The sequence below is a fragment of the Molossus molossus genome, unplaced genomic scaffold, assembly GCF_014108415.1.
Source record: "Molossus molossus isolate mMolMol1 unplaced genomic scaffold, mMolMol1.p scaffold_m16_p_16, whole genome shotgun sequence".
In the NCBI taxonomy this organism is placed as follows: domain Eukaryota; kingdom Metazoa; phylum Chordata; class Mammalia; order Chiroptera; family Molossidae; genus Molossus; species Molossus molossus.
In genome coordinates, this window is record NW_023425351.1 from 10,800,239 (window position 1) to 10,826,795 (window position 26,557).

At 38.4% G+C, this 26,557-nt stretch overlaps 1 pseudogene; it reads left to right on the plus strand.

Moving 5' to 3' along the window:
- The first annotated feature begins 10,852 nt into the window (after nt 1–10,852).
- LOC118631859 lies at nt 10,853–11,992 on the plus strand (annotated as a pseudogene).
- The last annotated feature ends 14,565 nt before the right edge of the window (nt 11,993–26,557 follow it).

A 26,557-nucleotide genomic window follows, 5' to 3' on the forward strand; every position in this document is an offset into this window, starting at 1 on the left:
AATGCCAAAAATTAAAGACAAAGAGAGAATCCCAAAGGCACCAAGAGATAAGCAACAGGTTACCTACAAAGGAACCCCCATAAGGCTATCAGTTGACTTCTCAAAAGAAACACTACAGGCCAGAAGGGAATGGCATGAGGTAATCAAAGTCAATGAAAACAAGGATCTGAATCCAAGACTACTCTACCCAACAAGGCTATCATTCAAAATGAAAGGTCAAATAAAGAGCTTCTGATACACACACAAAAAGGCTAAGGGAATATATTAGCACCAAACCAGCACTGCAAGAAATGTTAAAAGGACTGCTATAATTAGTAGAAGATATAGGAAGAAAAATATAACTATAATAAATAACACTGGCAATAAATAAGTACTTATCAAAAATCACCTTAAATGTAAATGGACTGAATGCTCCGATAAAAAGACACAGAGTAGCTGATTGGATAAGAAAGCATGACTCATCTATATGTTGTTTACAAGAAACCCACCTCACAACAAAAAACTCACATAGGTTGAAAGTGAAGTGATGGAAAAAAATCTTCCAAGCAAACTGAAAGAAAAAAAAAGCTGGGGTAGCAATACTCTTATCTGATAAAATAGATTTCAAAATAAAGACCATAACTAGAAACAAAGAAGGCCACTACATAATATTGAAAGGATTTATCCAACAGGAAGATATAACCTTGATAAATATATATGCACCCAATATAGGAGCACCAAAATATATTAAAAATCTTCTGGAAGACTTCAAAGGAAAAATCAATAGCAATGCAACCATAGCAGGGGACTTCAAAACCCCATTGACATCACTGGATAGATCCTCTAGACAAAAAATTAGCAAAGAAACAGAGACTCTAAATGAAGCACTAAACCAAATGGATTTAATAGATATCTACAGAGAATTACACTCCAAAACTACAGAATTCACATTCTTCTCAAGTGCACATGTGACATTCTCAAAGACAGACCACATGGTAGGACACAAACTAAGTCTCTACAAGTTCAAGAAGATTGAAATCATATCAAGCATCTTCTTGGATCACAATGGCATGAAACTAGAAATAAATTGCAACATGAACATGCAAAGATATTTGAACACATGGAAGCTAAATAGCATGTTATTAAACAACGAATGGGTCAATGAGGAGATCAAGAAAGAAATTAAACACTTCCTGGAATCCAATGAAAATGAACAAACAACAACACAAAACCTATGAGATACAGCAAAAGCATTTCTGAGAGGGAAGTTCATAGCACTACAGGCCTACCTCAAGAAGCAAGAAACATCTCTAATAGACTATCTAATCTCACAACTTAAAAACTAGAAAGGAATCAAAAAGAAAACCACAGAGCAAGTAGAAGGAAGGAAATAGTAAAGATCAGAGCAGAAATAAATGATATAGAGGCCAAAAAAGCAATTCAAAGGATCAATGAAACAAAGAACTGTTTTTTCGAGAAGATAAACAAGATTGATGGAACATTAGCTAGACTCACCAAGAAACAAAAAGAGAGAACCCAAATACACAAAATCAGAAATAAAATAGGAGAAGTAACAACTGATACTACAATAATACAGAAGACCGTTAACAAGTAGTACGAAAAATTGTTTGGCAACAATATCGACAATCCAAGCAAAATGGACAAATTTCTAAAAACACATAGTCTCCCAAAACTGGATCAGGAAGAGATAGAAAACTTGAACAGACCAATAACAACAGAAGAAATTAAAGATGTAATTAAGACTCTCCCAGCAAACAAAAGCCCAGGCCTGGATGGCTTCACAGAGGAGTTTTACTGAACATTTAAAGAAGAACTAACACCCAATCTCCTCAAACTATTTCAAAAAATTCAAGAAGAAGGAAGCCTTCCAAACTCGTTTTATGAAGCCAGCATAATTCTAATTCCAAAACCAGAAAAAGAAAATACAAAGAAAGAAAACTACAGGCCAATATCCCTGATGAACATTGACGCCAAAATCCTGAACAAAATACTAGCAAATCGGATCCAGCAACACATCAAAAAAATTATTTACCATGATCAAGTAGGATTCATCCCAGGGATGCAAGGCTGGTACAATATTCACAATCATAAATGTGATATACCACATAAACAAAATGAAGAATAAAAAGCACATGATCTTATCAATCGAAGCCGAAAAAGCCTTCGACAAAATCCAGCATCCATTTCTGATAAAAATGCTCTGCAGTGTGGGAATAGAGGGATCATATCTCAACATAATAAAGGCCATATATGAAAGACCTACAGCCAACATCATACTCAATGGGCAGAAACTAAAAGCATTTTCCTTAAGAACAGGAACAAGACAGGGAAGCCTACTTCTGCCACTCTTATTCAACATAGTACCGGAAGTCTTAGGCACAGCAATCAGACATGAAGTAAAAATAAAAGGGATCCAAATTGGAAAGGAGGAAGTGAAACTCATTTTTTTGCAGATGACATGATACTATACGTAGAAAACCCCAAAGACTCCATCAAAAATCTACTAGACTTAATAAATGAATTTGGCAAAGTAGCAGGATACAAAATTAACACCAAGAAATTGACAGCATTCTTATACATCAATGATGAAGTCATAAAAAGAGAAACTAAAAAAAAATCCCATTTACCATTGCGGCAAATCAATTAAGATGGCAAGGAAGGAACTTAACCAAAGAAGTAAAGGACCTATTCACAGAACAGTACAGGTCATTGAAAAAATAAATAGAGTAAGATATAAAAAAGTGGAGGCACATACCTTGTTCAAGGATTGGAAGAATTAACATCATTAAAATGTCCATACTACCCAAAGCAATCTATAGGTTCAATGCAATCCCCATCAAAATACCAATGACATACTTCACAGAACTAGAAAAAATACTTCAAAATTCATATGGATCCAAAAAAGACCCTGAATAGCCACAGCAATCTTGAAAAAGAAGAACAAAGTAGGAGGGGTCACATTACCAGATTTCAGGTTATACTACAAAGGCACTGTAATCAAAACAGCCTGGTACTGACATAAGAACAGGCATATAGACCAGTGGAACAGAACAGAGAACCCAGAAATGGACCCAATGCATTATGCTCAATTAATATATGACAAAGTTGGCAAGAGCATACAGTGGAGTAAAGACAGCCTCTTTAATAAATGATGTTGGGAAAATTGGAGCGCTACATGCAAAAAAAAAAAAAAAAAGAAACTAAACCATCAACTTACACACTACACAAGAATAAACTGAAAATGGATAAAAGAGTTAAATGTGATTCATGAATCTATAAAAATCCTAGAAAAAAACATCATACACAGCAGACATCATACACAGCAGAATTTTTACTGACACATCACCTAAGGCAATAGAAACAAAGGAGAAAATGAACACATGGGACTACATCAAACTCAAAAGCTTCTGCACAGCAAAAGAAACAGCCCTCAAAATGGAAAGGCAACCTGCTCTATGGGAGAGCATAATTGCCAGTGATGCACCAGATAAGGGGCTAATATCCAAAATATATAGAGTACTCATACAACTCAACAAAATGAAGACAAGGAATCTATTTTAAAAATGGGGAGAGGAACTAAATAGACACCTCTTCAAACAGGACATACAGATGGCCAAGAGACATGAAAAAATGCTCAACGTCACTAATCATCAGAGAGATGCAAATTAAAACAACTATGAAGTATCACCTCACACCTGCCAGAATGGCTGCCATCAACAAATCATCAAATGACAAGTGCTGGCAAGGGTTTGGGGAAAGGGGGAGTCTAGTACACTGCTGTTGGGAATGCAGACTGGTGTAGCCACTATGGAAAACAATATAATGTTTCCTCAAAAAGTTAAAAATTGAACTGCCATTTGACTCAGTGTTCCCACCAATCAGAAAGAATATATGTACCCCCATGTTTGTAGCAGCACTATTTACAATAGCTAAGATCTGGAAACACCCCATGTGTCCATCAATACATGAGTCAATAAAAAAAGCTCTGGTACATATACACAATGATACACTATGCAGCTTTAAGAAAGAAAGATCTCTTTTTCTTTGAGATGATATGGAAGAACTTGGAGAGTATTATCCTATGCAAAACAAGCCAATCAGAGAAAGACAAATATCACATGATCTCACTTATTTGTGGAATATAACACACAAAACAAACTGAGGAACAAAATAGACCCAGAGACATGGAAGTGGGGTGCAGACTAACAATCCTTGGAAGAGGTGGGTGTGGGGAGAGGGAAGAAATAAACCATAGAACTTATACATATTTATTTGTAAACAAGGACATAGACAATAATGCTGGGGGGGGGGTGGATTGGGAAGATGGTGTCAAGGGGGGGGGGAAGGAGAAACATCTATAACAAAAATACATAAATAAATTGTTTAAAAGGACACTATATAGAAAGAGATTTATAGTTCAATATCCTTGATGAATATAGATGCTAAAATTCTCAACAAAATATTAGAAATTGTATTCAGCAGTATGTTAAAACAATCATACACCATTACTAAGTGAGATTTATTTCAGGGATTCAAGGCTGGTACAATATTCTCAAATCAATAATGCATCACATAAACAAAATGAAAGATTAAAAATCACCTGATTATATCAATAGATGCAGAAAAAACTTTTGACAAATTTCCACACCCATTTTTTAAGTAAAAACTCTCGGCAAAGTAGGAATAGAAGGATCATATTACAATATAATAATGGCCGTATATGACAAAACTACAGGCAACATCACTCAATAGGAAAAAATTATCCCCTAAGAACAGGAGAAAGACAGAGATGTCTGCTTTCACCACTTTATTCAATATATACCAGAAATCCTAGCCACAGCAAACAGACAAGAAGAAGAAATAAAGAGCATGCACACTGGAAATGAGGAAGTAAAACTGTCATTTGCAGATGACATGATATTGTACATAGAAAACCCTAAAGACTCCACCAAGATACTACCAGATTTAGTAAATGAGTTCAACAAATAGCAGGATACAAAATTAACAACAAGAAATCAATAGCATTTTTTTATCCTCACCCGAGGACATTTTTGCACTTATCTTCAGATTGAGCTGGAAGGATAGAGGGAGGAAGAGAGAGAGAAACATTGATGTGAGCAAGACACATCAACTGGCTGCTACCCACACAACCCCATGGGGACGGGAACAAACTGCAACTGAGGTACGTGCCCTTAGCTGGAACCAAACCTCACTGTCTGGTCCATAGACTGATGCTCTAACTGCTGAGCCAAATCGGCCAGGGCTCAATGGCATTTTATACACCAACCAATAATGGACTATCAGGAAGAGACACTAAACCAGCAATCCCATTTACCACTGCAACAACAACAAAAAAATTAAGATACTAAGGAATAAACTTAACCAAGGAGGTAAAAGACCTGTATTTGGCAAACTAGAGGATGATGAAAAAAGAGATAGAGGAAGATATAAACAAATGGAAAAATATATCATGTTCATAGATTGCAAGAATTAACACCACTAAAATGTCCATACTACCCAAAGCAATCTATATATTCAGTGTAATCCCTACTAAAATATCAATGGCATATTTTAAAAATCTAGAACAAATACTCCAAAAATTTACATGGAAACAAAAAAGACCCCAAATAGCCACAGCAATTTTGAGAAAGAAGAACAAAGTAGAAGGTATTACAATACCAGATATCAAGTTATACTACAAAACCATTGTAATCAAAAGAGCATGGTTCTGGCACAAGAACAGGCATATAGATCAATGGAACAGAACAGAGAATGCAGAAATTGGCCCAAGCTATTATACTCAATTAATACTTGACAAAGGAGATGAGAGCATACAGTGGACTAAAAACAGTCTCTTCAATAAATTTTATTGCAAACATTGGACAGATAGATAAAACTAAACCATCAACTTACACCACACACAAGAATAAACTAAAAATGGATAAGAGACTTAACAGTAACGTTGTGAGACCACAAAATTCTAGAAGAAAATGTAGGCTGCAAAATTTCAGACATCTCATTGACAGTTTTTCACTGATACATCACCTAGGGCAAGAGAAGCAAAGGGAAAAAATAAACAAATGGGATTACATCAAACTAAAAAGTTTTTTCACAGCAAATGAAACCAGCATCAAAACAAAGAGGGAACCTATTGTTTGGGAGAACAAATTTGCCAATGATACATTTGATAAGGGATTAATTTCCAAAATATGTGAAGTACTTATACAGCTCAACAAAAGGAAGAAAAATTATCAAATTGAAAAATGGCCAGAGGACCTGAGTAGGCACTTCTCCAAATAGAACATGTGGGATGGCCAAGAGATATATGAAAAAATCATCAGACAGATACAAATTAAAATAACAGTGAGGTACCACCTCACACCTGCCAGAATGGCTGCTATCAATAAATCAACAAACAATACATGCTGGTGAGGATGTGGAGAAAAGGGAACCTTCATGCATTCTGTTGGGATTGCAGACTGGTGCAGCCACTATGGACAACACTGTAGAATTTCCTCAAAAAATTAAAAATCGATCTTCTGTTTGATTCAGTGATCCTACTTCTAGGATTATATCCTAAAAACCCTAAAACACCAATCAGAAAAAATATATGTACCCCCATGTTCATAGCAGCACTATTTACAATAGCTAAGATCTGGAAACATTCCAAGTGCCCATCAGCAGTTGAGTAGATAAAAAGCTGTGGTACATTTACAAAATGAAATACTATACAGCTGTAAAAAGAAGGATCTATTACCCTTTAAGGCAGCATGGAGGGACCTGGAGATTATTATGCTAAATGAAATAAGCCAGTCAGAAAAATACGGGTATCACATGATCTCACTTATATTTTGAATCTAATGAAAAAATAAACTGATGAATAAAATAGAAACAGAGGCATGGAAACATGGAATAGACTAACGAACCTCAGAGGAAGAGGGGACAGGAAGAGATTAACCAAAGAACTTACATGCATTATTACCCATAGACACAGACTATAGGGTAAAGACGGCGTGGGGTGGGATGTGAAAAAAAGAGGGGGGGGGGTGAACATCTATAATATGCTCAACAATAAAGAATTTTAAAAATTATAATTCCAGAAAATTATTTTCCATAATGGCTATGTAAACTGGGATGTGAGGTCAAATAGTTAGTTTTATACATAAACACCTATAGCTTCAGAAACCTAGGTGTGCCTGCCCCATTAATTTCCACCATTCTCTACTGACAACATAAAAAGATATTGTTTAATAGAACCCATTTGGATGTTATTGTAAAAATTAAATTTTATGGCAATCATATGATTTCAGGCAGGAATTTCCTTTAGTATTTATGTACTGTGCCCCTGCTCCAGAGCTCAAACAGAGCATAGAGACAACCTTCTAAATTAAGGGTCTAGAGAACCACAGGCTCAGAGCTACATGATGGAAGGTTCACTCCTTGCTCCCATGGCACTGACCTCACTACTTTACAATGAAGTGAACAAGGTATTCCCTGGCGTGAGGCTCTCTGAGTCTATACCACACCTAAACAGAATGTGCAGCTATGTGGGATGCTATGTCAAGTAGCATACGCAAAGTCCTGGTCTCAGCACTTGGCAACAGCAAAAAAACTCTGCTCTATTTAGTAAGTAATTCCATTTATTATAAGACACTTTCCTTTTTGAGATCTGACATTAAATACAGTTAAGAAAATGTGCCTTTACCTCAACTACAAAATGCAAATGTAACTAGAAACCATGTTTATCTTCACAACATTTTTTAAAAACACACAGGTCATATGAAGCTTAACAGAAGCATCACACAGCACTACAAGATTAATATTAATTATAAAAATTGAAATTGATCAATTCCATACTCAACCCATAAACATTAACTCGTAGGCCTCAAAATCCTCTCCCTTATACTGTATCTACTTATCTCTTTATTTGGTTAGATCCCTGAAGTGAAGCACAGATTTATCACAAATGAGTATTTGATAAACTTTTGTTATTTTTTGTTGTTGTAATTAACACAATCTTCTGGGGGGAGGAATTATTGTGTCAGATATAAACCTCTTCTGATTTTGAATACAGTTCACAAGAATTTACACGACTTCCTTTAGATATCTTTACATTGATAATACTGAGCATATCATCCTGATATTTGTTACTTATCTTTTATTTTTAAAAAACACCCCAAGAATCTCAGTTTAGGGGAAGAAAATAAAAAGCCATTAGAATTCTCACACAAAGCATCTGCTTTACTTGGGTTTGTACCTCAGGGCCTTGCACTTGCTGTCCCTCTTCTTAGAACATTTTCTACAGGTACCCACATGGATGCTCCCACTATGCCTTCATATCTCTATTCAAACCACATCTCATCTCTGAAGCCCTCTTGATATTTTTCTAAAAAGCAATCCCATTTATCCATGTAGTTTTCTCCTGTCTGGTGATTTGCCCTGATTATTTCAGGCACATCCACTTCCCTGAGCTTCCATCTGTCTCCTCACATCAGTGAGGTGACTGTGCACACTTTGGGATTCCCCTCCTGCTCTGTGCTCCAGATACATGCCTCCGGCAGAAGTCACCACCAGCTAAAGGGATCATCTCACTTTCTTCTCTCCTCTCAGGGAACATTTTCCTGTGCTACATGATTTCCAATGTCTTGAAACAAGAGTTTTACAGATTTTGGTCAGTTTTTTAGATTGTTATTATGGAAAGGTAAATCTGGTCCCAGTCACTTTGAGAAGTTAAATTTTAGTAATATTTGAGTTTTAGGAATGTTTGAAAATTGGAATCAACATTATTTCCAGCAGGAAATAGAAGCAGGATGAGAGAAAAAGAAGCAGGATGTCTACATTTTTATGCTGAGCACTGGATGGATTGTAATAATATCATTAACTGAGGTTGGAATTTGTGGGTGAAGGTGGTTTTTGAGAAAAGCTCATTTTAGATATGTTAATGATGAGATATTTATTAATTCATCAAATAAAAATGTGAATAGGCAGTTAGATGTATACTCTCTGAGGTTCAGGAAAGAGGTTACATAATTGAGGCTATCAGTACATATGGCACTAATGTACTCTATAAAAACTCTATGTGGGCTCAGCCACTGTGGCTCAGTGGATTGAGCACCATCCCATTGACTGAGAGGTCCTTGATTGATTCCCAGTGAGGGCACATTCCTGGGTTGTGGGCTCAATCCCCAGCAGGAGGCAGCCAATCAATGTTTCTCTCTCACATTGATATTTCAATCTCTCTGTCTAAAAAAAAATCAATAAAAACATTAAAAAAACAACAACAGCCAGTTCAATTTTTAATTTTTTGAGGTAACACCATATTGTTTTCCATAGTGGCTGCACCAGTCTGCATTCCCACCAGCAGTGTACTAGAGTCCCCTTTCCTCCACACCCTCTCCAACATTGATGTTTGATGCTTTGTTGATGGCGGTCATTCTGACAGGTGTGAGGTGATACCTCATTGTTGTACCCTAAGAAGCCTGAAACACCAATCAGAAAGAATATATGTACCCCCATGTTCATAGCAGCACTATTTACAATAGCTAATATCTGGAAACAGCCCAGGTGTTCATTAGTAGATGAATGGTTAAAGAAGCTGTGGTACATATACACAATGGAGTACTATGCAGCCATAAGAAAGAAAGACCTCTTATTCTTTGAGACAACATGGAGGGACCTGGAAAGTGTATCCTAAGCGAAACAAGCCAGACAGAGAAAGACAAGTATCATATGATCTCACTTATTTATGGAATATAATGAACATAACAGTCTGAGGAATGGGGTAGTCCCAGATGTGCAAGTGAGGTACAGACTGACAACCCCCAGAAGAGGGGGTGGTGGGGAGAGATAAACCACAGAACTGATATGCATGTATGCATGAACAAAGGACATGGACAACAAAGCTGGGGACAGAGTGGGGAGGGATGGGAGGGGGAAGCAGTGGGGGAAAAAGGAGAAACATCTGTAACAAAAATAAATTAATCAAATAAAAAAATGTAAAAAAAAACCACATTGAGATATCACCTCACATCTGTCAGAATGACTATCATCAATAAATCAACAAAGAACAAGTGTTGGTGAGGATGTGGAGAAAAGGATACCCTTGCCCACTAATTTGAAAGAATATATGTACCCCTATGTTCATTGCAGCATTATTTACAAGAGCCAACATTTGGAAGCAGCCAAGTGCTCATCAGTAGATGGGTAGATAAAACAGCTATTGCACATTTGCACAGTGGAATACTATTCGACTGTAAAAAAGAAGGAAATTTTACCCTTTGCAACAGCATAGATGGACCTAAAGAACATAATGCTAAGTGAAATAAGCTACTCAGAGAAAGACATGTACCACATGATTTCACTCATATGTGGAATCTAATGAACTAACAAGCAAAATAGTGACAGACTCATAGACAGAGAGCAGGCTGGCCGCTCTCAGGAAGGGGATGCTGAGTTCAGGTGTGGTAGGGTAGAGGGATTGAGTGAAAAAGAATTCATTGACATGATGATTGTGGGGGTGGGAGGTGGATGAGGGTATGGGGGTTAAATGGTAATGAAAAAAATAAAATAAACTTTAAAAAATAAATGCTGTCTTTATAAAATTAAAACAAAACAAAACAAAACAAAAAAAACCAACAACCAAAAAACTCTCTCATCACCAGAGGAACAAGTGCATATGGCAACGGGAAGAAGTCCCATGACCAAGTCCAGGGCACTTCATCATGAAAAGGGAATGTGGCCCTGGGAACATACTGGTGAGAGGGTGGAGAAGATGAGCAGCCTAGAGTAGGTGAGGAGCCAGGCAGGAACGAGAGCTGGGAGAATGAGGCTGCCACATCCTTCATGATGATAGATGTGGGGGCTCTTTCTTCTCCTTTGTGTAGCTGATAGTTTGAGTGGTGAAGGAATGGCTGTCACTAGCAAAATCTTTTTCCAGAACCTGGCCAAGGAAATCAAAGACTCCATCTGAGCTATTGTACCATCTCAAAGCTGGATGCTCCAATCCAGGAAAAAGGGGAGGAATAGCACTGAAGAAGGCTAAGTGCTGTCCTGGGGCAGTGGAGAGAGTAAAGTATAGAGCAGAAGCAAGAGAATGAGCCACATATTATTACTGAGATTTTCCAGTGCTGCACTTGGAATGGCAGAATATTCTGGGTCAGTCTCTTCCTGTTTCATCTAGTGTTTCCTCCTGTGCTTCAGTCAGTGACAGCACATGTTTTCAGTCATCTGTCACCACATGGAAAGGTTTGGCCATGACTCTAATTCTTCACTTCAATTCCCAGTGCTGCTGCCCCGTCTGTGCTTAGGAAAGTAGTCCATGACATTTGGTTTCAAGATAAAGCTGGTCTGGCATTCAGGTATCAAACAAGCCCACCCATTCCATAGTGTCAGCAAAACCGTTGCTCAGGTGATCTTCAACTTTTAGCAGCAGGCTCTTTTCTTCATTCAGGAGATGTTTGTAGGTCTCTTTCCCATCCATCATTTTGGTCATCTGGTTAGTCTTTTGCATCTGTCTCTCTCTACTCACTCTACTTGTTCAAATATCACTGATTTTCAACAAAGCAATTGCAACACACCAGTGGGTGTCAACCATAGAAAATTATTGGGCATACTAGTGGCTTGGATTTGGTTTGCCCTTGGCTTTCCTCACAGCAGTGCAGTCTTCATACATTATCAGTGGCTGGCTCTTTCTTCTCCATCCTCTTTCCTTCATTCATTATCAGCTTAATGATTGGCAAAAAAAACAGTTGCACCTCTTCTTGGTGGTCTTCTTAAGCAACAGACACTTCCACAAGACCATCTGCTTTCTCTCTGCCCTGAGCTCAACTTTGACAGAGGAGTTCCATTCACTGCAACCATCTCCTGTTAACTGAAGGCTGCTGCAGGCCACTGCGTCACCTGCTGTGCAAGCTCTCATCTCCTCTTCTCTGCTCCTCACCCAGAGGAAAGACCCATTTTGCCAAGGGCCCTCTGCATGTTCCCTTCTCTGTGAGGAATTAGGATTTTGGTCTCAGGTACACACAGGGCAGTATCTTCCTGACACCAGCCTGTGGATAGTTACTACCACAGGTGAGCCTGACAGGACCACAGGTGTTTCTGCAACTCTTCCCTAGCATTTGCCAGCCCAAATCCTGAACTGATTTGATACTTTGTTTTTCTCTCTGTGCCATTTACCCTTGGACCTTCTCTTCTGTTTTGGTTTAATGGATTTTGTAATTCTAGCTGTTGTCTTTCTTTTATTTTCAATTTTGTTGTTTTTCTGTAGAGCGTATACATGGGGTGGTGGCTAAAGGAGAGACTCAGTTGTTCCATGTCACTCCCTTCACAGCCACCACTGCCTTGTATCCTGACATACAGGTCAGGTTTTGGTCTTTCTGCTCCACTGGGAAAACAACACAACAAAACAAAATGAACAAAAATCTTCAAGAGATGGGATAGGAGGAAAAACCTCCTTACAAATCTGCTGGGTTCTTTTTTTCTTTTTAAATATGTTTTTATTGCCTGGCCAGTGTGGCTCAGTGGTTAAGCATCAAGCCATGTATCAAGAGGTTGCCGGTTCAATTCCCGATCAGGGCACATGTGCAGATTGTGGGCCTCATCCCCAGTGAGGGGCATGCAGGAGGCAGCCAATCGATATCCTCTCTCATTAATGTTTCTCTCTCTCTCCCTCTCCCTCCTTCTCTAAAATCAATAAAGAAAAAAATTGTTTTTAATGTTTTTATTGATTTTTGGAAGAGAGAGGTAGAAACATCAATGTGAGAGAAAAACATTGGTTGGCTACCTCCTCCATGCCCCCTCTTGGGGATCGAGCTTGCAACCCAGGCATGAGCCCTGACCAGGGGTCGAACTGGGATCTCTCAGTCCATGGGACAATGCTTAATCCACTGAGCCACACTGGCCGGGCAAACATCAGCTGGATTTTGAGGAGTGGTCTTCCTTCTTCTTGAAGGAGAGAAGTCCTTTCTCACTGGTACATTTAAAGTGCCCCAACTGTGGAAAGTACCAATTCTGGACACATATCACTGCAACAGAGAATACTCAGAGATCCTGAATTTTCCAACACTAGAAATCAGAAATTTACCACTGTTGGGTATGTGTGGTATTGTTAAGGAATATTAGATCCTGCAAAAAGGAACTGAAGGGAAAAGATTATTAAATCCAAAACCTCAGATCGCTTACTATTTCTGTGTCATTTTAAGAGACTAAATATAGAGGACTTCCGGTCAAGATGGAAGCTTAGATAAATGTGGTCTCGCCTCCTCTCACAACCACATCAAAATTACAACTAAACTACAGAACAACCATCCTTCAGAACTGCCTGACACCGAGCTGAATGGAATTCCTACAACTACGAAACTAAAGAAAAGGCCACATTGAGACTGGTAGGAGGGGCAGAGGTGGAAGGGCTGAACCCTTTTTGTGTGGCTGACAAAAATCAGGAGGGTACCTGAGCTGGGAAGGTCCTCCCTGAGAAGTGAGGGGTCCCCATCTCACACCAGGTGCCAATCTCAGAGTTCCAGTGCCAGGAAGAAAAGTCCCCATAACTTCTGGCTGTAAAATCAGCGGGAACTGAGGCTGAGGGAGGCTGAGGCTTCTAGAGTCTCAGACAGTTTCTCTTAAAAGGCCCACAAACACTTACTCAGAGTGCACCCTCCAGGCTCCAGCACAGAAGAGAGGCAGCTTGAAAGTCACCAGAGACATAGGGGGAAGAACTGAGTTGTTTGGCATCAGGTGAGGGCTGGAGAGGCAGCTTTCTTTTGCACAGACTTGCTGGCGGAGGCCATTGTTCTTTTGGTGAGCCCTTCCCTGGGGCAGCAGATAGGGGCCATGTCTGGGACTCCATCAACCTAGCTCATACTGTTTGCCCCACCATGGTGATTCCCTGGGGCCCTGCTCCACCCAACTTTCAGGCCCAACCAAGCTTTTTCCAGTGGCTTTACCATAGGAAAGGCCTGTTTTGGCTCCTGATTCAGACTTTCCTACATTCTCTCAAACGAGCAGCATCTGGCCATGGTGAGCCCCATAACTCTTGCTAAGTGGCCCCAGGCCTGGCACTAGAAGCAGCCAGCCTTGGTTCACAGCTTCGCTTGGCCTGGGCACCTCCAAGCCCAGCACAAGAAGCAGACATCTGCAGTTCACTTTGTAGCTTATGCTGGGTGTCCCCAAGTAGAACACAGGCAGTGGCTGACCTTGCCCCAGAACCAACACACCCAACCCAGTGGACAGCTTCAGACCACGTCGAAGCACCACCACCCAACGACCTCCACAAGTAATACACTCAAAGAATGGGCTCACTGTGTACCAGAGACCTACTGAAGTAAGTCTTACTCTGTGTGGTGGGCCTCTGCACAGCTGATCATCCAAGGTAGTCAGAGGTTGGTGGTTAGTGGGCACAGCCAATTCTTGCAGCTGATCAGCCTGAGTAAAACCCTCCCATTGACTTGCCAACAGCAATCACGATTCAATGACAAGATAAGGGTGTAAAGTCCACACAAAGAGTACACCTCGAGGACTCAGCTGGGTGACCAGGGAGACTGTGCCACTGGACCCTACAGGACAACCTAGGAAGCCTAGGAGACATAGCAATTCTATCTAATACATGGAAACAAACCCAGAATACCAAAATGAAGAGACAAAGAAACATGTCCCAAATAAAAGAAAAAGCAAAACTCTAGGAAAAGAACTAAACAAAATGGAGATAAGCAATCTAACAGATGTAGAGTTCAAAACACTGCTTATAAGGACACTCAATGAACTTAGTGAGAATTTCAAGGAACTTCATGAGACATTCAAGAAAGTGAGACCTTTAAGGAACTTAAGGAGAATTCCAAGGAACTTAGTGAGAACATCAACAACATAAAAAAAAGAACCTGTCAGAAATGAAGGATGCACTAACTGAAATGAATATTTTATAGGGAATCAATAGTAGAGTAGGTAAAGCCAAGAAGCAAACCATCAATTTGGAATATAAGAAAGCAAAAAACACCCAATCAGAATAGCAAAAAGAAAAAAGAATCCAAAAATTGAGGATAGAATAAAGAGCCGCTGGAACAACTTCAAACATACCAACATTTGCATCATGGGAGTGCTAGAGAAGGGAGGGCAAGAAATTGAAAACCTATTTGAAACAATAATGACAGAAAACTTCCCTAACTTGGTGAAGGCAACAGAGATATAATCTAGGAAGCACAGAGTGTTCCTAACAAGATGAACCCAAAGAGGTCCACACCAAGACACATCATATTCCAAATGCAAAAGGTTAAAGACAAAGAGGGAATCTTAAAAGCAGCAAGAAGAAAGCAGTTAGTTACCTACAACAGAGCTCCCATAAGGCTGTCAGCCAATTTCTCAAAAAATCTTTGCAGGCCAGAAGGGAGTGGCAAGAAATATTTAAAGTGATGAAAAGCAAGGACCTACAACCAAGATTACTCTATCCTGCAAAGATGTCATTTAGAATCGATGGCCATAAAAAGAGTTTCCAGACAATAAAAAACTAAAGGAGTTCATCACCACAAAACCAGTATCATGTGAAATGTTGACGGGTCTTCTTGAAGAAGAAGATACAAAAATATGAACAATAAAATGGCAATAAATATATATCTATCAACAATTGAATCTACAAACAAAATGAGCAAGCAGAACAGAAACAGACTCATAAATACAGAGAATTTTTGTTGCTTGCCAGATGAGTGGGCTCTGGGAGGATGGGTGAAAAAGATGAAGGGATTAAGAAGTACAAATTGGTTGTTAGACTGACAGATCTCAAAGGGAAGGGGGGAGGTGTGGCAGGATGAGAGAAACCAAAGAACTTATATGCATAACTAATAGACATAGACAATAGTGTGGGGAAGGTGAAAGGGGGGTGAAATTGGGGAGAAGGGGGTCAAGGGGGGAAAAAGGAGGGACATCTGTAGTACATTCAACAATAAAGATCAGTTAAAAAAATAAAATCATTAAAAAAAAAAAGGAGTCTAAATGTAGGGGAGTGGGACAGATGAGAAAGCATTTGAACACTTTTAAAAGGTCAAAGTTAAACATGAGCTAGTCTCCCTCACACTCCCCACCAAAAGAGTAACTAGTTAGCAACCTTTGGTAATATACTTCGTCTTTGTGTCTCAGCTGCCTCAGGTGAGTGAAGCAGATGAACTGACAATATCTAACATCTCTCTGAGCTTTGAAATTCTCTTCTTCCTTTTCCAACCATACAGGCTATTCCGACCAGACAGAAAACTTACATTTTAAGTGTCAAGATCTTTTAATAATGTTCAACAAAGGTAATTTAAATAAATTAAAATATTGTAAAGACACACCAAATCAACGGCTCTGAGATTTTAGGTCTACTTTACTACTTGCCGGAAAAAAATTTTAGCAAAAAATAAATAAACATAGATCAAGACCAAAAATAGAAGAATATGTAGCAGAATATATAATTTTATAGAAGTTTAAGAAATATGCAGACTAATAAATTAGTTTAATATCAAAATATCAAAGAAAGTGTCTGAAAGGGATAATTGAAGGTCAAGAGTAAGCCTCAGAAACATTTACCAAAGACGCTATAACTATACAGAACAGGAAGAACTTTAGGAGGTACAAATCTATGAAAAATGTTTATTTAAACAAATAAAGGCTATAAACCTGTGATGACTAAAATAAAGAGTGGAGGAACTAATTTACTGAAAACTCATTATCTGTCAGGCATTGGGCTTGGTGGTTTACATCTCCTATGCAATTTATGAGTTCACTGAAGCATTAAAATAACAATCATGAATAATTATTGTTTGTTATGCAAGGATTCGGGAAAATCTTAGTGGCTCTGAAGTCAGTAGATGTTCAGCATAGGCTTGCCATCTGTATGTGGAATGTTTCTCAGGTGATGGTGATACACAGCCAAGCCTGAAAATCACTGATCCAATACACATCCTTATTTTGGGAGAGCTGTGAAAATGTGGGAAGACCCTTGGAAAAGCTGGAAAATAGAAAGGGGTATAAAAATGAAAGCAGTTCTGGGCTGGACCAGACCTAGCCTACTTAGGAAGTCAGCCTTAGTGTGCATTTTAGTTGGGACAAGTGTCATAATTGACTAGTTATAAATACTGGTCAGAACTGGCAAGGTGGACTGGAGAGTTAAAGGGTCCTTAGAAGAGTTATTATAAGTACAAATTAGAATAAACTAAAAGGTCTCCCCCCACCCCCAGGTTTATATCCAAGACTTTGAGGTATAAGAGCAGGCAACTCAGGCAGGTACCAGTGTTGAGATCTAACAGCAGCTGAACAGTACATAGGCCATTATTCATTGTGTGTCCTGGGAAGAGTGTATGGAAATAACAAAAATTAGGCAGGTCAACAGGGTCCCAAACAAGGGCTCAGAACTCTGTGGCTCTTATGATTACCAGGTACTAGAGCATATGTGAGTCAGGACCCGTTTCTACTAAAAAGAAAGGCATAGTGAGATCGAGGGGCAAAACTGAAGTCTAGAAGGTACACACACCTACACCAAAACCCAAGAGTCCAGGCCACTCTGGTATGGGAGATAAGCACACATGTTTCAGAGACAGGTGACATGGTCTGAATCTTGGTTTTGCCACATGTACTGTGTAAACTTGGCCAGTTGTTTACCCTCTATGAGACTTAATTTTCTACCTGTAAGATGGGAATCAAAATAACAGTATCTACCTCATATGGTTTTGTTAGGATTAACTGAAGTAAGATATGTGTACTTCAGAATAAAGAGCCACTCAAAAGGGTTAACTGTTGTTACCCTGAACTAGCAAAGACTAACTTGTCAGTGGCTGTAGAAATTTTTCTTGGAGGGTGAACAGAGGGGAACAGGAGAAATCTAAGGATAAGAAGACAGGACATGAGAACTAGAATTACAGGAAGGTGGAAAAGAAGAGAGGATTTTAAGTCACACAATACAGGGCAGGTTAATAGGTCTTGGTGACTGGCTGTGGAGAAGCAATAGCAACATGGTCAAAGCTGCCACAGATTGTTCAAGCCTTAGTGACTGGGACAGTCATGGTAACTGTGACCAAAGCAGGAAGTTGTCCAGTGAGAGGGTATTTCAGAAGAAGAGAAGACTTAGTCAGAGATAGGGGAATTTGAAATTAAAATTTAAAGACTAGGTCAAAGCCCCAGGTAACGTTTGGGGATCCATCCAAAAAGAGCTGAGATCCCTGGCCAGGTGGCTCAGTTGGCTAGAGCATTGGTTCTGTGCACCAAAGAGCTGTGAGTTTGATTTTCTTTTATTTTTTTCATCCTCACCCGAAGGACATTTTTTTCGATATTTTGTTCAGATAGAGTGGGAGGGAGGGAGAGAGAGAGAAACATCGACGTGAAAGGGACACATCGAGTGGTTGCCACCCACACGACCCAACCAGGGCCGGGAACAAACTGCAATTGAGGTACGTGCCCTTAGCAGGAACCAAACCCAGGTCTCTCCAGACCACAGGCTGACACTCTAACTGCTGAGCCAAACCAGCCAGGGCTGTGACTTTGATTTTTTATCATAACTAGGTTGTGGGTTCAATCCCCCAGTCAGGCATGTATGGAAGGCAACCGATTAAGGTTTCTCTCTCAAATCTCTCTCCCTCTCCCTCTTCCTCTCCCTCTTCACCTCTCTCTCTCTCTCTCTCTCTCTCTCTCTCTCTCTCGTCAATAAAAGCATAACTTTGGGTGAGTATTAAAAAGAAAAAAAAGCTGAGAGAGGTGATGAGGTCATGGGGGGTACTGAGACACAGAAGCAGCGTAGAGAGGAAGGCCCACGGACAGTGTGCCGTGGGGGGCACAGCATGGGGACCTGGGAGATGGGAGCACCAGCAGTGTGGAGCGCAGAGGAAACCAAGGAAGGGGTAAACATTAGCACGTAAAGAAACTAAGGAGAAGGCAGACAGTCCAATAGGAGCATGCAGATGCCCAGGTACTGTTAACATACATCCACTGTGTATAGAAGAAACAGCGCCAGTCAGGCCTGAACTTCCCGGTGGTGCAAGGGAAGTTAACAGGAAATCTCTCAGTTCCTTCCAGCCTGTGAAATGTCGTGCAGAACCGGAGTTGTGGAGCAGAAACCAGGTTGTTTGGAATTAAATACACAGTGCTTTAAAAAACAAGCAGTGAGTGAACTCAGAATTTTTAAGGTGAAAGGAAATTGTATAACAGCTTTCTTTTGGAAAATGCCTTTTTTTTTTTTTTTTTTTTTTTTTGGTATGTGCCCCTAGCGGGAACCGAACCCAGGACTCTCTGGTCTGCAGGCCGATGCTCCAACCGCTGAGCCAAACTGGCCAGGGCAATAACAGGTTTCTTTTGACAGCAAAGTCAAAGAAAGGTGTTTCAGTAACCACAGGTGCAGAGGACTGCGCTGTGTCCAGTGGGAAAACAGAGCAGGCCAAGAGAATGGGCACAACAGAATAAAATCAACAAAAGAGTCTTTTGAGATGCCCTTTCCCCCAGTCTCTCTGGAGCATCCGGTCTTACAAACTGACTTGAATCCACTAAAGCCAGCAGAGGTAGGTGAGCTGGAACCACGGAGTGCCAGGGAACTAAGCAAGTCCTGTCTGGAAGTACACATACACATTCAAATATCCTAGGGTTTGGGTTAACTGCTTATGATTTCCCATGGACTAGTCACAAAACTACAGTCTCCATATACTTATCAGCTTTACACCTTACACAACATTAATTTTGTTCCTTGCCATTAATAAGTTCAGTATGCAACTGTTTCTATATGTAAAGTGCACTTGACACTTAAAGGAGGTTAAGATGAAGTGAAGTTTAATTGAACAGCAAAAGCCTAGAATTGCTGTGGTTTGTTGGCAATGCCAAAACTAACAGTTTATTTATTATAGTGATTTACTTCACTATACATTTTTTCTGAGCAAAACCAATCTTTGTCTAAGGGCTCTATAATACATGAAAGCACATTTAAAGAAAAACCATTTGGAAAAATCTCTCAGCAGGTAATCATTTAAATCATCCAGTGGGCTTAGGCCTTTAACAACAAACAATATTTCTCCAGAGAAAGATTTTCTCAGAAAAAGATTGCTTTCTTGTATATAATAATATTATTAAGAAAATGTTTTGTGTCCAAAAATGCAAATGTTGGACTAAACAAAAACTCTTTGAATTCTAGCCCAGACAATTTATTTGGATTTTGATTTAACAGTTACCAAGTTATCTGTTATACATATCTAACCACAAGTTGCTAGACACAACTCGATATTGTGAGATTAGGGTTTCTGAATTTAATTCTTACCTTCAGTTTAAGTATAGTTTCCTTCCAAAAGGCAATAATTGGCTCTAGTCACACTCCTTAACTCACTGTGAAACAAAAACAGTAGAGAACCTTAATTTTATTCCTCAGAAAAGTTTCTAAATCATTATTTAGCAGGTTAATAATAACATTTTGTATAGAGGTGTATTGTTTATAAATCATTTGAATACAAATTATTTCATCATCTCTTTATGATCATCCTGAAAGGTAGTTATTACTTTCACTTTCTAGGTGAGAAAAACATAACTAACTTAAGGTTGTTCAATTAGTAAATGATTCAGACTATGTCTACCGCTGCCTTAGCACCATCCATTTCCTACTTCACATCATCAATTCATTTTTTCACTCATTTATTCAACAAACATTTGTTCTGTGCGAAGAAAAAAAAAAAGAAATCTTTTAATCACACTATCTGAGCTTCTTCTATACAGATATTTTGAGTTTTACTCATAATCTTCCCAAAATGGCCCCTAATATCTCTAACAAAATAATGATAGCCTGTAAGAATGGTATTATAGTTCTAGGGCTGGTTTTACTAAGAACCAAAGTAGAAATAAATACAATAGGTTAATGTTATGAAATATTTTCTGGATTCCTAAGGTAACTTGAGGTGGGAGATGAAACCAAAAGAGTCACAGGGACTGAAAAATTGGAGAGAAGACATCATGAAGCAAAGAGCAGGAGAAAGGTGAGTAGAGAGAATCTGCTGTTTCACAATGATATTTTTCTATCTGGGTCCATGTCTGGTCAGGAAGAGTGACTACCTTCTCTTAATCTATAAGTATAAAATACCTTATCTGAAATTTAAAATGCAGGCCATCATGGAACTACTCAGGTCATATGGTTGACCTACATATGTAGTTGACCCTCGAGAGCTGAATTAAACATTGAAACAATGGAGTTTTGGTTGGTTGGACCTTTAACATTTCTCTATTGTCTTTAGAATCACACAGGTTAATATAATGAAACAGGATTTTTCTTGCCTGTGATTTTAATATGTTTAAAATTAAAAATATCCTATGTTCTTAGAACCGTGGTTCTAAAATTTTACTTGTGCATCTGCCATACTAAAATGATTGCAATAAGGACCACTTTGTTTTATTCTTTTTTTACTTATTAGACAAGTCTTTTTTGAGTGCCTGCTAAGTACAAGGGACTTTGCCAGGGTCTATGAAGAAAATAAAAATGAATATAATCTCAGTTTTTAATTGTTGCTTCTTAATCCTGAACATATAAATGTCAAATATTTGTGTAATAATTGAAATTACTTGAGCTTGAGTATTTAATTATTTATACCTAATACTTGATGTATTCAGTTGAGAAAAGTAAGAACATTTAATATTCAAGACACAATGCTTAACATCTTAGTTCAACAAATACTTATCTCACAGACTCTATAGATTCCACACTATACTAGTCATTGAGGATAAGCAGATAGGTAAAACCTCCTTTTGTCATGAATCGCATTGAGACCTAGAACCATGGCTATCAACACCAACTGCTCTGCAAAATTTTCTGTGGTGCTTTAGAGATACAAGAACCTCCCACTGTACCTCAGTGTTGACCTGGGACAGGGCTTGGTATTTAATTGTTTTATGTCTTATTAAGGATATTAATACATAGCCAGTGAAAAGAATCACTAGCCTCATGGAAATTATTTTCTTATAACCTCATTTTATAGTTCAAAGGATTATAATTATTTTTTAATTGTAAATTTTTAAATTTTAAATTATTTTTATTAATTTGTTTTTGATACAGATGTTTCTCATTTTTCCACCATTGACACCCACCTCCCCATCCCCCCCACCCCATCCCCAACTTTGTTGTCTATGTCCATTGGTTATTCATACATGCATATCAATTCTGTGATTTATCCCCCCTCCAACACCCACTCTTTTCAGGTTCGTCAGTCTATACCCAACCTCTGTGTCTCTGGGTCAATTCTATTCATCACTTTGTTTAGTTCATTATATTCCACAAATAAGTGAGATCACGTGATATTTGTCTTTCTCTGCTTGGCTAGTTTCACTTAGCATAATACTCTCCAGGTCCCTCTATGTCATTTCAAATGATAAATCTTTCTTTCTTACATCTGCATAGTATTCCATTGTACATATGTACCATAGCTTTTTAATCTACTCATCTACTGATGGACACTTGGGTTGTTTCCAGATCTTAGCTATTGAAAATAGTCCTGATATTAGGGGTACATATATTCTTTCTGATTGGTGTTTCAGGCTTCTTAGGGTATATTTCTAGAAGTGAGATCACTGGGTCAAATTACAGTTCAATTTTTAACTTTTTGAGGTAACACTATAGTGTTTTCCACAGTGGCTGCACCAGTCTGCATTCCCTCCAGCAGTGTACTAGAGTCCCCTTTTCTCCACACCCTCGCCAATACTTGTTGTTTGATGATTTGTTGATGGTGGCCATCCTCACAGGTGTGAGGTGATACCTCATTGTTGTTTTAATTTGCATCTCTCTGATGATTAGTGATGTTGAGCATTTCTTCATATGTCTCTTGGCCATTTGTATGTCCTGTTTAGAGAGGTGTCTCTTTAGGTCCTCTGTCCATTTTTTTAATTGGGTTCTTTGTCTTCCTTTTGTTGAGTTGTATGCGTACTCTATATATATTGGAAATTAACCCCATATCTGATGCATCATTGGCAATGATGTTCTCCCATACAGTGTGTTGCCTTTCCATTTTGATCATTGTTTCTTTTGCTGTGCAGAAGCTTTTTAGTTTGATGTAGTCCCATGTGTTCATTTTCTCCTTTATTTCTCTTGCCTTAGGTGTTGTATCAGTGAAAATTCTGCTCTGTATGATGTCCAAAATTGTGTTGCCTACATTTTCTTCTAGGATTTTTATGGATTCACGGGTCACATTTAAGTCTTTTATCCATTTTGAGTTTATTTTTGTGTATGGTGTAAGTTGATGGTCTAGTTTCATTTCTTTGCATGTAGCTGTCCAATTTTCCCAACACCATTTATTAAAGAGGCTGTCTTTACTCCACTGTAAGGTCTTGCCACCTTTGTCAAATATTAATTGAGTGTATTGCCTTGGGTCCATTTCTGGGTTTAAAGTTCTGTTCCACTGGTCTATATGCCTGTTCCTGTGCTAGTACCAGGCTGTTTTGGTTACAGTCGCTTTGTAGTATAACCTGATATCTGGTATTGTGATCCCACCTACTTTGTTCTTCTTTTTCAAGATTGCTGTGGCTATTCGGGGTCTTTTTTGGTTCCATATGAACGTTTGAAGTATTTGTTCTAGTTCTAGGAAATATGTCGTTGGTATTTTGATGGGGATTGCATTGAATCTATAGATTGCTTTGGGTAGTATGGACATTTTAATTATGTTAATTCTTCCAATCCATGAACAGGGTATGTGCTTCCACTTTTTTATATCTTCCTCTATTTCTTTTTTCAATGACCTGTAGTTTTCTGTAAATAGGTCCTTTACTTCTTTGGTTAAGTTTATTCCTAGGTATCGTAATTTTTTTGGCACGATGGTTAATGGGATTGTTTTTTCTGTTTCTCTTTCTGTGAGTTCATCATTGGTGTACAAGAATGCCATCGATTTCTTGATGTTAATTTTGTATCCTGCTACTTTGCCAAATTCATTTATTAAGTCTAGTAGATTTTTGATGGAGTCTTTAGGGTTTTCTATGTACAATGTCATGTCATCTGCAAATAATGACAGTTTTACTTCCTCCTTTCCAATTTGGATCCCTTTTATTTTTTCTTCATGTCTGATTGCTGTGGCTAAGACTTCCAGTACAATGTTAAATAAGAGTGGCAAAAGTGGACATCCCTGTCTTGTTCCTGTTCTTAATGGAAATATTTTTAGTTTCTGTCCATTGAGTATGATGTTGGCTGTAGGTCTTTCATATATGGCCTTTATTATGTCGAGATATGATCCCTCCATTCCCACATTGCTGAGCGTTTTTATCAGAAATGGATGCTGGATTTTGTCGAATGCTTTTTCAGCATCTATTGATATGATCATGTGGTTTTTATTCTTCATTTTGTTTATGTGGTGTATCACATTTATTGATTTGCGAATATTGTACCAGTCTTCATCCCTGGAATGAATCCCACTTGGTCATGGTGAATAATTTTTTTGATGTATTTCTGGATCCGATTTGCTAATATTTTGTTCAGGATTTTGGCATCTATGTTTATCAGGGATATTGGCCTGTAGTTTTCTTTCTTTGTAGTGTCTTTTTCTGGTTTTGGAATTAGAATTATGCTGGCTTCATAGAACATGTTTGGAAGTCTTCCTTCTTCTTGAATTTTTTGAAAGAGTTTGAGGAGAATGGGTGTTAGTTCTTTTTTGAATGTTCGGTAAAACTCCCCCGTGAAGCCATCTGGGCCTGGGCTTTTGTTTGCTGGGAGAGTCTTGATTACCTCTTCAATTTCCTTAGTTGTTATTGGTCTGTTCAAGTTTTCTATCTCTTCCGGGAATAGTTTTGGGAGACTGTGTGTTTCTAGAAATTTGTCCATTTCGCTTAGATTGTCGAATTTGTTGTCATATAGTTGTTTGTAGTAGTTGTTAACGATCTTTTGTATTTCCGTGGTGTTGGTTGTTACTTCTCCTATTTCATTTCTGATTTTGTGTATTTGGGTTCTCTCTCTTTGTTTCTTAGTGAGTCTAGCTAAGGATCCATCAATCTTTTTTTTTTTCCCGAAAAACCAGCTCTTTGTTTCATTGATCCTTTGAATTGTTTTTTGGTCTCTATGTCATTTATTTCTGCTCTGATCTTTACTATTTCCTTCCTTCTACTTGCTCTGGGGTTTTCTTTTGGTTTGCTTTCTAATTCTTTAAGTTGTGAGGTTAGACAGTCAATTAGAAATTTTTCTTGTTTTTTTGAGGTAGGCCTGTAGTGCTATGAACTTCCCTCTCAGTACTGCTTTTGGTGCATCCCATAGATTTTGTGTTGTTGTGTGTTCATTTTCATTGGTTTCCAGGAAGTTTTTAATTTCTTCCTTGATCTCCTCAGTGACCCATTCATTGTTTAATAACATGCTATTTAGCCTCCATGTGTTGAAATGTCTTTGCATGTTCTTGTTGCAATTGATTTCTAGTTTCATGCCATTGTGATCTGAGAAGATGCTTGATATGATTTCAATCTTCTTGAACTTGTAGAGATTTAGTTTGTGTCCTATCATGTGGTCTATCTTTGAGAATGTCCCATGTGCACTTGAGAAGAATGTGTATTCTGTAGTTTTGGGGTGTAATTCTCTGTAGATATCTATTAAATCCATTTGGTCTAGTGCTTCATTTAGAGTCTCTGTTTCCTTGCTAATTTTTTGCCTAGAAGATCTATCCAGTGCTGTCAACGGGGTGTTGAAGTCCCCTGCTATGATTGTATTGTTGTCTATTTCTCCTTGGAAGTCCTCCAGAAGATTTTTAATATATTTTGGTGCTCCTATATTGGGTGCATATATGTTTATCAAGGTTATAGCTTCCTGTTGGATAGATCCTTTCAATATTATATAGTGGCCTTCTTTGTCTCTAGTTATGGTCTTCATTTTGAAATCTATTTTATTAGATATGATAATTGCTACCCCAGCTTTTATTTGCTTTCCATTTGCTTAGAAAATTTTTTTCCATCCCTTCACTTTCAACCTATGTGAGTCTTTTGTTGAGAGGTGGGTCTCTTATAAACAACATGTAGATGAGTCATGCTTTTTATCCAATCAGCTACTCTGTGTCTTTTTATGGGAGCATTCAATCCATTTACATTTAAGGTGATTATTGATATGTACTTATTTATTGCCATTTTTGTTTAGTGTGGTTCTATTTTTCTTCCCATTTCTACTGCTAATTACAGCAGTCCTTTTAACATTTCTTGCAGTGCTGGTTTGGTACTAATGTATTCCCTTAGCCTTTTTTTGTCTGGGAAGCTCTTTATTTGATCTTCTATTTTAAATGATAGCCTTGCTGGGTAGAGCAGTCTTGGATTCAGATTCTTGTTTTTCATGACTTTGATTACTTCATGCCATTCTCTTCTGGCCTGTAGTGTTTCTTGTGAGAAGTCAGCTGTGAGCCTTATGGGGTTTCCTTTGTAGGTAACCTGTTGCTTATCTCTTGCTGCTTTTAGGATTCTCTCTTTGTCTTTAATTTGTGGCATTTTAATTACTATGTGTCTTGGTGTGGGCCTGTTTGGGTTCTTCTTACTTGGGACTCTCTGTGCTTCTTGAACTTGAATGCCTTCTTCCTTCACAAAATTAGGGAAGTTTTCTGTCACTATTTTTTTGAATATATTCTCTATCCCTTGCTCATTTTCT